The sequence below is a fragment of the Silene latifolia genome, chromosome 6 (genome assembly GCF_048544455.1).
Source record: "Silene latifolia isolate original U9 population chromosome 6, ASM4854445v1, whole genome shotgun sequence".
In the NCBI taxonomy this organism is placed as follows: domain Eukaryota; kingdom Viridiplantae; phylum Streptophyta; class Magnoliopsida; order Caryophyllales; family Caryophyllaceae; genus Silene; species Silene latifolia.
The window spans coordinates 52,634,997-52,651,419 of NC_133531.1; the positions used below are offsets into that span (position 1 = coordinate 52,634,997).

The 16,423-nt window shown below is 34.0% G+C and overlaps 1 long non-coding RNA gene across 1 annotated transcript; it reads right to left on the minus strand.

Moving 5' to 3' along the window:
- Positions 1-4,687: 4,687 nt before the first annotated feature.
- LOC141658754 (uncharacterized) lies at positions 4,688-5,299 on the minus strand. Its single transcript, XR_012549397.1, has 2 exons — positions 5,016-5,299; positions 4,688-4,887 (listed from the first exon to the last, which is right to left on the minus strand). It is a non-coding gene; the product is annotated as an uncharacterized LOC141658754 (long non-coding RNA).
- Positions 5,300-16,423: the final 11,124 nt, after the last annotated feature.

Genomic DNA, 16,423 nt, shown 5'->3' on the forward strand with positions numbered 1-16,423 from the left:
AATAAAAGACAAAAGGAGCATCTTTTGCTCTCTCTTTTGGCCGGAATTATGGAGCCATTTTGGTCCATTTTTGCCTTTTGTCATTTGTCCCACAAATGCTTATAAGTCATATGTTTAACTATCTTACATAATTAATTATTAATGTAATCATTTAACACTTAAATATTACAGTTAGTAATATAATATACACTCCTCTTTTTTAGTAGTATACTACCATTATATCAACATATAATGGGTCATATAATTGCTAGTTAGTTAAAATTACAACTCCTTGTAACTTTAAATAACTAATTACCTCTACCTCAAAACTTATATAAAACCTCAACGAATTTAGTAATTTAACACTTAATTACTAAATTAAATCTTATTTAATCACATTACAATAAGACGTAAAATCGCACTCCCTTAATTAAGGAATTAATCAATCTGTATCGCATACAATTAATTAAACATCTATTTGGGCCTCATCCTATAGGTGTGACCTAAAGGGATCAACTGACCACCAACGTCATACGACAGTAATGTCAAACTCTAGTTAGCCAATCATTAACGATTAATGACGATCAGTTGACTATATAAAGAATCATCCCTCAAGTGTTCTTAGTATGAGATTATGATATTTAAATCATGTGATCGCACTATTGTTGAGGACACATTTTCCAACATTAAATTACTACCGTAAGCTTTTAAAACATATTTGTCCATAAAAGAACGGAGCCATGGATCTTTAGATATTGTGGCGGTTTGACTAGAAGAAGCCAAAATTAAAACATTTTTAACAGCAGCGGATTCTCTTTGATATTCATTGTATGCCTCCCTTACATCAACAGTGGCCCTAGAACTAGGTGAAAGGGGAGAGGGATCGACTAGGTAGCGTAATTTACCATCACCTGCGGCAGCTAATCGTAGTTGCTCTTCCCAATTTTAAAATTACTACCGTCAGCTTTTAAAACATATTTGTCCATAAAAGAACGGAGCCGTGAATCTTTAGATATTGTGGCGGTTTAACTAGAAGAAGCATCATGATTACTACAAAAGGAAATGAAAGGAAAATTAACATTTATCTTAATCATTTTACTTGTAAAACAATTTTTAACATGTTCCCATTTATATAAGGATCTCCCACTGAATTATATCAACGATCCCAAAATCCATCTTTATATAAACACGGGCACGGTGGACCAATTCATCCCATATTTATATAAATTTGGTGAGTCAACTTATTTGACTGATTCTACCATTAGAACTTTTGGTCGACGGATTTTCTTAAAATCTATCTTTTAGCCCCAGAACTAAATATGGGTACTGTGGACCGATTTAACCCATATTAATCCCGTTGAGTCCAACCTATTTTCACGTGTAAAAACTTTTATTACCCTACTTACCCAACGTAAAAAGAGTGTACCCCGTGATCCGAGCCTACCTCTAATGAAGAAGGGATTCATAGGTGCTAATACTTGGTATGGCTAATCTCAATTTTTAAAGGTGAGAGATATTATTAATTTAATTGTTTATCACTTTTAAGTGAACAAAATTAGTGAAAGGTAGACAATTTAATCCATAATAAAAGGTTGTGACGATTTGGCATGAAAGCAAGTAAAGTAAAAAAATAAATCCTATTAAGGCCACCTAGTTAATCCTATTAACTTAAATAAAATACACTTCGGAAACCAACTCCTTGGTCCCTTGAGTCTTCATAAAAAAAATGGCCTCCGTCTTTAGGATTTCGGAACGCCTTTCCGAAATTCACCGCCTTTATGAAACTCCGTCTTTAGATGCTTCATCTAACTACCAATATTAAATTACATAGCAATATCCTATTATTAAATTTGTAATAAAAATAAAAACTATTAATTAATTACAAATTCGGCGATGCGAAATCTTAATTAATTACAAAACAAGTCGATATTCCCTTACATTACGGGAAATACCAACTTCTAACTATGGCCATATTAGGTAAAATTACATAATCCAAATACTTAAAACATTCATCCATATGAATATTAAAAATGCAATATTTAAAATGTCATGTCAAATCGTTTACTTTTACCAACAACGATCAATTGAGCATATGTCGGAATTTTAACCAATAAAAATTCTTGATTAACTCTTAAAACCATTTTTAAGATAAAAATCTCATCCTAATCTGGTCTAGCATCAAAATATTTAGTCCCACTAATTATCTTGAAAATATATGGATTTAAAACATTTTTATAACAAAATTGCATTATAATTCATAATTATTATGTAAAAAAATTCTATTTAATAAACATATTTATGGAAAATTAAATTTTAAAGTTATGTACATTTTGGTCTTTCACAAAAATCACATGAATGTGAAAATATATTGGTTTTAAAATTTATTTAAAACAATTTCACAATTTTCTCGATAAAAGGACAATTTTTTACGATTTAATTCCAAATTAAATCATAAAAATTGAAACAAATTCACAATCAAATTTTGTACATTTTGGAACAATATCCAGGATCTAAAACTTTAAAAATTTTGAGCCCAAAGTTAAAACATATATTTATTTGTAAACTAACCATTATTTACCTATTTTCATCGAATAAAAATCGATAAATAAACTAAATTAATCATATTAATTTATAATCATTCTACTTCTCATAAATAGAACATGCATGTGATTATTGTTTAATACATATGCATAAAATTAATATGCAACATTATTTAATTAACTCTTAATTAATTTTAGTGCATTTTAACTCAATTTTATGTCATTTTAAGTCATAAGAAGTAATTATAAGTGATTAAATATTACAAAAATTAAATTTTCGTCCCATATCTTTTTAAGACCATATTATATACATGCAAGACTATATATTTATGATTAAACTTATTTTAACAACAAAATATCATATTTTACCAATTTTATCTTATAAACTCGTAAAATCGTCTAAATGTTACATGCATGTACTTAACATTGCTCTGATACCACTTGTTAATAATTTAGACCATCTTAGACTATTCTAAGGTTAATAAAATTACATATTAATTTTTTAGGTGGTCTAGACGACATGCATGCAAAGATTTTAAGACGGAAATTCCTTACATCCGTTGTTAGGCAAAATATGGGCACTACTAGGTCTCCTACCTAAGTAGTTCTTGAGCTTAGTATGAATGGATGATCCTCATAAAAACCCAACCACCAAAAGAGATGGTCTCCTCTAGAATGCACCGAAGAATCAATCCAAAAGTCTTAATATTACTAACTAGGAAATATATAGACTACTAATATTATTACTAGTAATAATATTTGATGTATATTATTTTTTGTGAATGTATTTGATCAAGGTTTTGATCAACTTTTGATCATGATTTTAAGATGAAGAAGATGAAGAAGATGGTCACTTATTTCTCTTCTTCTATCAGGCCAAAATGAGCTAAATAAGGAGAACTTTATGTCTTAAAATTTTTCACTCATTCGTGTGTGTATATCATGGGGTATATATACACCTCAAAATGCAAATAAATCACCAACACAAACTAGTGGGGTGATGTCATACTTATGAGTGTATACCACTCTTAAAATAGGCGGCACATGAGAAGATTATTGGGTCCATTTCGACTTTCGACATTTATCCTAAAAATGCTTATAAGTCATATATTTAATTATCGTATATAATTAAATATTAATTTAATTATTTAACACTTAAATAATATAAATTAACAAATAATGTTCACCCAACTTTTAAGTATTATTAGACCATTTTATCAATATAAAATGTGTTCCATAAAACTCAATTAGCTAACTTTACAACCTCTTGTAAGTTTAATTAGCTAATTATCTTTGCCACAAAAATATACACACACATTACAAGTATTAGTAATTAACTTATTAATTACTATATTCCTTCTATTTATTAATCAATTATCCTACAATTGAATGTGAAATTCCTTTGGCCTGAGTTCGTAACTCGACATGAAATAAAATATTCACATGACTTATCTTAAGTCAATAAATACAAGGTACTAATTAAATTGTATCTTATACAAATAATTAATTATTCCATTTGGGTATCATCCTATAGATGTGACCTAAAGGGATCAGTTAATCACCGCCGTCTTATCACTAGTAGAAAAAGTCTCATTGACATCGGTTAGTTTACCCTATTTACATCGCTTTTGTGGCGATGTTTCTGGGGGCGACGTATTTAGTATTTTTAGCTAAACATCGGTTTCAGAACCGATGTAAATATTATAAAATTAACATCGATTATGGGTAAAAAGCGATGTTACTAGTGTTTAATTACATCGGTTTTGGTCTAAAACCGATGTAAATAATATATTATTAACATCGGTTATAGGTGAAAAGCGATGTTAATAGTGTCTCAATTACATCGGTTTTGGACTAAAACCGATGTAAATAGTATATTATTAACATCGGTTATAGGCGAAAAGCGATGTTAATAGTGTCTCAATTACATCGGTTTTTGATTGAAACTGATGTAATGTAAATGGCATTTTACATCGTTTTGTCTCGAAATCGATGTATGAAATCGATGTAGTATGATTGAGAATGACGATTTACTCTTAAGATATTTGTGAATTTTTACATCGTTAGGGGCAGCTCGCAAAATGAATCAATATAAAAATAACAACCCTGCATCTCATTCCTTCCAACAATTTTAAACATAAGTACATATTTATTATACCAAAAAAATATCATAGCGTATACAATTCCGTCCATTCAAAATAATTTAAAATGTACACTACAAGCTTCTACGACGCAAAATGTGTATTTTCAATTACAATTTCTAGAAATCTAAATCATACATACTCTAGACGTTCTTTCCACAATAAAGCGACCAAAGCTCTCGAACCTCGTTCATTTGTTCAATTGTCATTTGCGAACCTGAAATACACTACATACAAAAACAAGGATTATTAGGCCACACTTAGAAAATACGAACAATATCTACACATGGACATTCTATACGAACAATATCTATACATAAAAATTCAAACAGTTCGAGACAATAGATCAAGCTACCTTTACTATGTCGTCCTCTGATGATGCGTAACGTACAGTAATATCATACATCCACTTCATAACATAATAACCGCACTCATAACTCTGCGGCTGTTGAGGGCACTACATTTATACAAAATCAAGAGTAAGTAGACAGCCAACAAGGACAATCAGGTTGCTTTTGCTCGAGCACTACATTTATACAAAATCAACAGTAAGTAGACAGCTGACAAGGACATACAAATATATGTCCTTAATATTCACTTGTCAAAACCTTGAACCTTTCCTTATTTTATAAGGAACATACCCCAACATGTCCTTATTTTATAAGGAACATAAACACAAAATAATAACCAAGTCTCACATGTGCTCATAAATAAGGAACATACCCTAATATAACTATAAAGCCTTCTTAACATTGCCATCATATAATTATAACGGAAAATTCACGTGGTACCCTTGAAGTTTGCCACTTTTCCTACGGTACCCAACTTTTTAAGTTTGTGTATAACATACCCCTAAACTTCACATTTTTGCCTATATGCCATATTTACTAACTTCTGTTAACTTTCTAACGGAATTATTGATGTGTCACAAATTAATTCTAGAGTGTTATAATTAATGGCTTTGAGGAAGATGATTAACAATATTTAATATTTAATAAAGTTTATACACTCAACCCACTAAAGATTAGACCACTAGCCAAACTTATTCGACACTCGACACTCACTATCTACTACCACCAATCATCACCACAGGAATATGGTACACCTAGCATAAACTCTCTACCCAATCTAACCACAAGTCCACAAACACTTGAACAAAGTGATACTTCCCTTCATAGTTGAACAAAGTGATACATACTGCATAGTCCATACTTGCTAATTGCTATTGCTTTAGTTTCTACACTTTGGTAAATCAACATATGTTACTGTATTATTTACTCATTCATCCTCTTTGCCCTCGATTTTAATTGTGGGTGATGGTGATATTTTGAAGATCAGTTGATTCACAACTACACTACACTTTGGGCTGTTGTTAGAATTAGGATGGTGGAGTACTGGAGCAGGATGTAATAAGGTAGAGCCGATGGTGTTCGGATTAGTGAGGCCGGAGCGATTATTGATGTGTTGTGTATGTGCGGTTGGTTGAGGATGATAGATTGAGAATGGTGCAAGGATGGGATAATTAGGAAATTAGGAAAAAAAATTCAGGTGTTTAACATTAACATTAGCTTTAATTAAGTTGGTAAAGGGGATATTGTTAAATGTTAACGATGTTATAAGAGAGAGGATAAAAAGTAAGACTTTTGGGCAGCTTGTGCACAAAAAATAAACCTTAAGGGTACCTTGATCACAAACATAAAAAGGTGGATACCATTGGAAAAGTGGTAAACTTTAAGGGTACCATGTGAATTTTCCGTAATTATAAAGACTCCTTACCAATCAATACAAACAAGAAAATGGTAGCCAAGGTAGCTCAAGACTAGTTCATACCAAAGGCAATTCAAGGCACAATTCATATCAAAGGCAGCTATACTCGGCGTAATTGAATTTTTAACGAAAACAGCTATACTAGTTCATACCAAAGGCAATTCAAGGCACAATTCATATCAATACGCTTAGACCCTTTATTTGGTCTTTTGGCCTTTATACCTGTTGTTGCACCTCTCCCTTTACGTTTGGGCTTCTTATAATGGTCATTTCCGCTCGTGGGGGCTTCCTTGTCCATTATATACCTTAGGAAATAAATAAAGAAAAAAAATTAGTATATACCAATTATGAAAATAATATATGAAAGAGATAAAGAAAAAAATATATAAAAAATTGCAGGTGTTCACTCTTAGTTTAGTATCACTATAAGAAATTGATTGTCTTAAGTTGGTGTTAAGTTAATGTTTCCTTGCTATGATTTTGTCATGTTAGATCCCCTGACGATTAAGTTTTCACTCCTTATGCTCTTAATATACATTTTTTATCACTACTGAACACCTGCATTTTGTATTACTACTGATAAATCCTCTATTTACTCACAATTCTTGCAACTGAACTAGTATGCATAGGATTGAATGATACTGCTTTCCTCATGTTCAATAATTAGCACATTATCATAGGGGAGTTTATATGCAATCACCATCTCATTTTGCTAAACGAAATTAATGGAGCTATTGATACCCACCTTATTAATTCATATTATTTATGTATTCATAAGTTTGCCTTCTTTTATAAATTCATCAATTTGCCTTCTTTTGTGAAGAAACGAAGAACTATATTATTCATGTATTCAATATTAAAGGTGAATATTCTCTTATATTGTTCCTTTTCATTCAAATTCAGTTGTTTTGTTGCTCTAACAAAATTCGTTGGACTTAAAATGTCGGCTTGTGGGCTATTGTTTTCTCTTCTCCAGATAAGTTGTTTATTGTGTCAGTGATGCTCTTGTGTTCTGTAATCAATTTAAATCCATTGGAAAATACTCTCTTCGTCTCAATCATTTGTTTACCTTTGATTAATATACCCCTCACAAAAAATTAAAAACCATACAAATGATTGGGACAAAGGGAGTAATTTATTGTTCATTTGTTAATTGTTTTGCATTGTTGCTCCAACAATCAGTATTGACATTTCTCTGCATATAAGCTGATGGTTTTGCGTATGTTACTATGTTATTTTATTCAGGTCAATGGTGAGAAAACACCTCGTACTGTAAATGTCCAAATTGTTGGTGATAATACTACATCTGTTCAGACTCCACGACCACCACCCGACTCTCTTCAAGTTCCTGAAAATGAAGCTTCTCAGCCTCACGTCAATTATAATGGTGATGGGTTTTTTTGTAGACACGACTCTTTAAGGTGTAAACGTTGAAGGTAAGAGGACCCTCTCTTCATTACCAATTTAGTTGTTTTAGTAGTTTGAATGTTTAGAAGTTTTGAGTATGTTGGCATTTATTTGAACATTAGGTGATTTAAGACTTCTTAAATTAAGATGTCATAACTTAAGACGGTCTTGAGTAACCTATGACGTGTTAAATCAAGATGTCTTAAATCGTGGAAACGTAAGTAGTGAGTTGAATGCTAAATCTGGTGATATACCACGAGACCAATGGATTTCATTACGTAAATCGTGGAAACGTAAGTAGTGAGTTGAATAACTTTCATCACGTAAATCTTGAACCGATCGACGCTTGACAGAAATAGGAGGCAGTTCATCAAGTTGATCATATTCTTCTTCGTCAACTACTCCATCGACACCAAGAATACGCCTTTTCCCATAAAGAACCACGGATGATCTCTTATCTAAAGGATCTTCAATGTAGAATACTTTTTTCGCTTGAGATGCAAGAATGAAGGGTTCATGTATATGTCCAACAACATTAAAGTTTACCAAAATGAATCCCATATCGTCAACGGTGACACCCTTATCACAATCTACCCATTTACACCGAAACAAGGGTACACTAAAAGTTACATACTCAAGCTCCCAAATATCCTCAATTTTCCCATAGTACGCCCTTGTGATGTCTAGGGGATCCTTACCCTTTCCAACGTATTCTTCTGATGATGCAAGAAGAGTCACTGCACTATTTTGCATTGTACTCTTCTCATCTTGTCGGCTTGTGTAAAAGCAAAACCCATTGATATCATACCCTTCAAATGATGTGATGTTCGATTTAGGGGCATATGCTAACCAGCGTAAGTTAGCACTTACATTATGAGATTGTGTAGACAACTCACTCATCACCTTACCTTTAAACCACTCCGCAAAAGTCCGACTATGTTCATTCAACACCAGTCATCGCGTTTATGTGGATTTTGGAGCTTCAGTAAATCCAGGTGCTCAGTTAAATAGGGATGGACCTCTGTCATATGTTGTAAAACATATAAATGTGCTTTCTGAAAAGAATCGCGGTCCACGCTCATTTTTTTTTATCCAAAGTACCCTTCCCTAAGAGTCTACCTTCGTGCCGAGATATGGGAACTCCAATAGGTTGAACATCTGCCATATAGTCAACACAGAATTGGATTGTCTCACATGCAATTGTTGCTTCAACAATACTACCTTCAGGACGACAACGATTCTTCATTCGTCTCTTATAAGTACCCATCTCTCGCTCCATCGCCCACATGTTTCTTTGAAACACCGGACCACAAAGTTTAATCTCACGCACTAAATGAATGACCAAGTGTACCATGATATCAAAGAAAGAAATCGGAAAGTACATCTCTAATTCACATAAAGTCACAACAACATCCGCTTGCAAGTCATCTAAGGTGTCAGGATGGATATCTTTTGAGTTGATTGCATCATAGAAGAGGCAAAGCTTGGTGATGACTTGCCTAACATGCTTAGGCAATACGGATCTAATGGCCACAGGAAGCAGTTGTGTAAGCATAACATGACAATCGTGAGATTTCATACCAACTAACTTAGAATCTTTTATGGAAACAAGACGACTTATGTTAGAGCTATATCCATGTGGTACCTTGACCCCTTTTAAAGATTCACAGACAATCATCTTCTCCTTCTTAGAAAGAGTCGTGCAAGACGGTGGTATATAAATACGTTTTCCCTTCTCAATTGGTTTTAACTCGATACGCCCCCTAGCAGCCATGTCATTTCGAGCTTTCACCCCATTCTTAGTCTTATTCGGCATATTGAGCAATGTTCCAATTAAACTATCAAACACGTTCTTCTCCACGTGCATGACATCAATGCAATGCCTCACATACAAGTGCTGCCAATATGGAAGTTCCCAAAAAATTGACCTCTTTGTATGATATACTCCATCTGGTGGAGGTACGTATGGTTTTCCAAAAACTGTAGTTATATTCTTAACTTTATCGTAGTACTCTTCTCCACTAAAAAACAAAGGGGGTTTCCTATGCTCCGTTTTCCCATAAAAAGCCTTCTTCTTCTTTCGATATTGATGATTTTCAGGTAGAAAACGACGACCACCTCTGTACGAAAATTTGCCACTGTGCTCCAACCAATCAGATTTAGTATCATCCCCGCATACCGGACATCCCTTATCAGTCTTCAGTCGGTATCCAGAAAGGTTACCATAAGCTGGGAAGTCATTAATTGTACAGTACAACATATCATGCATTTGAAACCTAGAGCTAGTACTTGCATCAAACACCTCTACCCCATCGTTCCACAAGAGTTTCAAGTCTTCAATTAGAGGAGCCAAATACACGTCAATGTCATTTCCAGGTTGCTTAGGTCCCGAAATTAGGAGTGTTAACATAATGTATTTGCTCTTTGTGGTAAGCCAAGGAGGGATATTGTAAATTATCAACATTACTGGCCAACAACTATGTTGGGTACTTAAAGTTCCAAATGGATTAATTCCATCGGTGCAAAGTCCCAATCTTAAATTTCTAGGCTCTGAACCGAATTCTGGAAAGGTTCGATCAATTGTTCTTCATTGGGGAGAATCAGCTACATGCCTCAGTCGGCCATCTTTATTCCTGCCCTTTTGATGCCACAACATGTACTCCACATCTTTTTTATTTGAAAAAAAGCGTTTAAATTTTGGTATTATTGGCAAATACCATAATGTCTTCACAGGACTCCCCTTCTTCTTGCCACCATTACCATTGTCTACCATCTTGTATCATGACTCACCGCACTTTGGGCATTCTTTTAATTCACTATACTTTTTTCTGTACAAAATACAGTCCTTCACGCATACATGAATCTTTTGGTAAGACGTAGATAATGGGCATAGTAGTTTCTTGCATTCGTATGTGGTGGAGGGAAGCTCGTTACCTTCCGGCAACATTTGACACAAAAGTTCTAACAAGGAAGTAAGACTCTTGTCACTCCACCCATTTCCAGCTTTCAATGTGAATAGTTTCAACACAGCTAATAAAAGAGAGAATTTAGAACCATTCGGGTATAAAGGCTTCTTGGAATTATCAACCATTCTCTGAAAAATAATAGGGCACTCCACAATATCTTCTTCAAGATCCTTCATCAACCCGTCAATATTATCATTATCAGGCTCTATATTATCATCCATATCAATATTTTCAAAGATTTCAACATCATTTTCTACCCCGACATCAATCTGATCCCCATCTTTATCATTAATTCCAAAATTTACGTTGGAACAAATATCATTAACACTTTCTCCATGCTATATCCACACATTATAATCTGCTTTAAATCCTTTTAAAATTAAATGTTCCCGCAATTCATCCCTAGAATTCACCTTTTTACGATTTTAACATAAGGTACACGGACATACGAATTGATTATCTCCATGGAGTCTTTTATGTTCGACGGCACAACTAAGAAACTCCTCTAGTCGTTCAAGATAAACAAAATCACGCTTTCCATACATCCAACTTCGGTCCATAATCTAGTTAATAAACACATATATTAATGGGTATCTACGTCAATGATGTATAATAATCACATTAAATGCACTAAACTGTTTCATGTAATAAAAATTAACCATCATTTAACGAGAAACTGAAATTGAATAAAGATATACATACCTTCAAGTGGCAATTAAGTAGCTTTGTAAGGTCGAAATAGAGAATTTTGGTGGAGAGAAAGCCTGTAAATAAGGATGATTTTAACCTTTATTAAAAATTATTCAAAATAAAAGTGATAACTAAAAAAAAACATAAGAAAACAGAGCACTAGACAAGTTTTGAACAGAAACAAAGAGTGTTGCCATATCCCAAAAATCTTCGGGGCAACATCATCGCAAAGGTTGTTAAATGTCCAAGTCGAACACTATATTCTTTTGCACTTCACTTCAGTTCCATTAAGTTTAAGTCAAATACAATTACAAGTTTTAGATGCACCACATTTGCCTGAGATGGCTGGGAGAAAATTGGGCAGGACCCATCTCAATAAAACTGAATTAATCTAGATGTACAAGTGTAATGCATAAACTGCATAATCCTAGTCAATCTTTTACAATCCTCAGTCCTTTAACTGTGGGAAAAAAAGAGAGAAACAAATAAAAAAGTTTACATAACATTATTATACAGAAAAGCCCTAAAGTTTGAGTATATTAATAAACTAACTACACCAGGATAAAGATGGACCAACGATACTAACAACAGCAAAGAATGCACACACAGGAAAGAATCTACTAAATCTACTCTCTAACTCTTTTCCACACTATATATACTACATTGTCTTTCAACATAACATTCACTCAAACTTGTCAATTTTATTCCACAAAAATGAAATTCAAGATAGCCGTTTCTGCCACCTACCTGGAATCTTGTGACGATGAATACTGCCTTGAACGACTCTTCTTTCTTCCTCTTCTTTCTTTAAAACTATATGATGAAATGGTAATATCAGAGCTTTCAGAAAATTGAGATCTACTTTTTAAGTGAATAACTTCCAAGTTTGTTTTGCACAAAAAATAAGGAACATAATAAGGTGCGCCGTGCGGCCACAAATAACATACAGAAAAGGAAAGGTTCCAAGGAGAAGTTTATTCACAAAGGCTTCAATACAGATACAAATAGGAAAAATATGCGCATCAACAAAGGGAGTACAAGATTGTGACAACACGAGGAGAGGAAATGACGACAATTAGGAATAGGGCTGAGTGTCGCAGAGGAAGGACAAAAGAAGCAAAAAATTCAACAGTTTGAGATCCAAGAGCACTTTTTCCTTATGTCTAAATAATAGAGCTCCTGAACTTGTAAGCAACTTACAATTACAACCGAAATAAACTCTACGCAGATAAGTTTAGATATAAAGCTAGCACCAGCTACATAGGGACTACAGTCCTACAGAGTATTATTTACCAGAAGCTAGAACTAACTAAAACCTAGAATCTAAATTAGATAGTATAAAATATAAGATTAAACGCCAACCACGAGCAGAAAAATGCACAACAGAAGCATACATTACGGTCGAACTAGGGAACCGGAAGATAGTCAGTCAATCTGTATTCCCCGAGAACCAAATAAGGGAAAATCAAGAGCACAAATTAGCATTACAAGCTGGAGAGATAGAAGCTGAGAAAGAAGAGAAAGGCTGGGTAATTGCTTCTTCACTTAAATCAACAGTACATAAAAGTGTCATACACAGAAGGCTATGTTTGAGACATAGCACAGAAAGCATAATATTTTTCTGAATCAGAAAAGATGTTTCCTTCACAGTCTCTTCTCTAATTCTACCTTTGTCATGCGACCTTCCCTCTTTTTTTTTCCTCTCTTCTGGGAAAGCGTCAAATTAGTAAGGGCCCAGTATGGATTTTCATACACATATCCAACAGTCTAGCGATTAAATAAGAGTGTGACCAAAGAAGTGAAGAGTCGAAGTATAGCATTTCAGAATTCAGACTGTACAAGAAGAAAAATGTAGCTGAATCTTCTGAGAATATTACAAACTCAGAAGAAAGCAAATGATAAACACAAAAGCAAAATGAGGAATAGATGTACAAGTGTAATGCATAAAGTGCATAATCCTAGTCAATCTTTTACAATCCTCAGTCCTTTAACTGTGGGAAAAAAAAAGAAAGGATATAATTCACCAAACTTATCTACAACTTGTAAGTTTTGATCTTGAGTTGAAAGAAAGGATATAACAGTCCGTCAAATAAACCCGTATAACGGAAGCAATAAACCACGATGGAAACAATACAAAAATATTCAATATTGACATAATTCACCAAACTTACTATTACTTTGGACTATTAACATAATTACACACTTACACCAATACTATATCTATCTCTATTCTTTAATTAATCTTCTAATGTGTCAATCTTAAAATTTAGGACAAATTCACATAGGGAGAATTAAGAACAAGCTCCCAGGATGACTGAACTATTATAAAAAGTTCAAATTTTGCATATAATCAACTAACTTCCTAGCTTGACCGGTAAGGTCATTAAAATTAGTTTCATTACAATCAATTTTAAACCTTTTTTTTGGCATTGAAGTTACTTTAGACTTTCTTTGCACAAGGAAAATTGAAGACTTGTACTGGCGACTTGTACTAGTAATCAAACATAAAGCTGCATATCTTATCCGACTTGTAAAAACACCAAAACCGTTAACAAATTGGCGGGGATGAACATTAAAAACGAGCATCAATCCCAAAATACACAGAACTAGTTTCACACGGCAACAACAAGAAGTATGTAGTCAGTAACAACAAGGGAATGAATTCTAACAATCGGAAATTATTGTTTTCATCAGCAGTAGCATAAGACGGTGTTAATTGTAGCATAAGACGGTATTACTCCGTAACAATTAACAGCAGTGCCAGAGCCCTAAATCGCTATATTGAATTCTAAAAATCGCAAATAATTTCAGATTGCTTTCACATATCACACAAGTGACCAAATAGTTGACACATATAATTGACTACAGCATATGTAATTGCAAAATAATTGGAGAAACAATAAGAAAAATTTGGATGCAGGCATACCTGATTAATAGATTATACGGGGTCAAAGCAGGAAATTGATTGAGGGGTCGGCAGGTGTGCGTGACGACGGGTAGTGATCGAAACCATTTCGTGTTCACAATTAAGTATATGTGGTCGTTGGTCAATGGTCGATACAAAACACAATTTATACTTCACAAACAACTCTACAATTAGTGAAGAGGCAAGTAAAGGTCGGATCCCAAGGGACGGGTATTGAAATGAGAATTCTATTGTAACTAGTAGTGTCTAGGGGGGTGTCACAAATTGGGTTGATGTAGAAGGTTACTAAACTAGAATAACAATGAAAATAAACAAGCAAGATGAATAAAAAGGGGTGTAAACAATTGATTAAAAGCACTAGGGTGTCATGGGGTCATAGGGGAATCATGGGATATGATCATACAAACATGTTCTCAAATTATAAGCAAGCAATTATTGTTGTGATGGATTGAGTTGGGTTATATCTTACAATCCTAGGAAAGTTTAGGTCCCGGAGCCGAATCGATTAGATTGTACAACACCTACAAGTCGACTTAATCTTTCCTACTCAACACATGCATGGTCTAACAAGACTCGAGTTGGGTTATGTCTTACAAGTCTCATTGAAAAGATAGAAGATGATAGTAAATGCAAGGATTCATAGGCTTAGCATTTCATCAAATATAACATGTGCATGTATTAAGATCAAAACAAGCAAGCAAATAAGATATGAAAGCATATTGATTTAAGCATGAATCATTCCCCATGTTGGTTTCCCCTAATCACCCATTAAACCCTAGCTAAGAGACTACTCACTCATTATCATGTTGATCATGCTAGCAAGGTTGTCAATCATATCAACAATATGAAACATGATGAATAAATGAAAGTAATTAACAATAATTAAAAAGGGATTAAGAGATTATACCTACTTATGATTCCAATAATAAAGCAAGAATAATAGAAGTACTTGAATCCTAGATTGAGAGGTTGTCAATCTCCCAATAATAACCCAAATAATCTTCAATTACCCAAAATAAAGGAAGAACAAGAGAGAGATTAAAGAACTAAAACTTGGATTAAAACTTGATTAATACTTGATTACAATATTGAAGAGAGATTTGATTGATATTAACTACACTAATTATTGATAAAAAGAACATGCTCCTCTAATTAGCCTAATGAGGTATTTATAGCGAAAATTAGGGAGGATGCATTAGGGTTAACTAAGGGCTAAACTAGTAATTACACTTTTTAAGTTGAGCAAGGAGACTCCGGTATTTTCTGAGAGAAGGGCTTCTCTTTTTGTAGCTTGAAGAATGAAATCCGTCTTTGTGCGAGGAACGTGCGGATTAGAGTCGGGACGGCCGGATTTGGGCTGTGCAATCCGAGCGGATTCGGGAGAGGGACGCTCGGATTGTTGAGGGGAATCGAGCGGATTCCAAGGAGGGACGCTTCGGATTGTCTTTGGTGGACGGACGGATTATGCAATCCGTTCGGATTGTTGGTCAGCGTCAATTCTTCTTCTTTTCTTCCCTTTTCTTCATAAATTCCTTGGGGATTTCCTTGGGGACGCAAGGATCCTTTCTCAACATTGTTCTTCTACTATGATATGTACAAAGGCCTTCTAGTCTTGTCTCTTCTTGATGCTTGGTCATTGAATACAATCAATTTAGCCTCGTTTTGCCATGAAAATGCAAGATTCTTACTCCTTTCCTACCAAGGGATCAAAATCTCAAAGAATATGCAAAACAAAGAACTAAAGATAAGAAATGACCCAAATAGGCACTAAAAAGCATGGAAACAATGGTAATTCGGGGGCTAAATATGCGCCAATTATGGTCACATCAAATATCCCCAAACCGAACCTTTGCTCGTCCCGAGTAAAGAGGTGACAAAGACTAGGACCAAAACTAACCTATCCTAATAATAATAGCCGATATGAGACAATTAGCGGGTCTCACTCCGCCCCTTCAACTCACAACAAGACAACCATGAGGTAGGATGCCTTCTTGCAAGGCAAGGTGG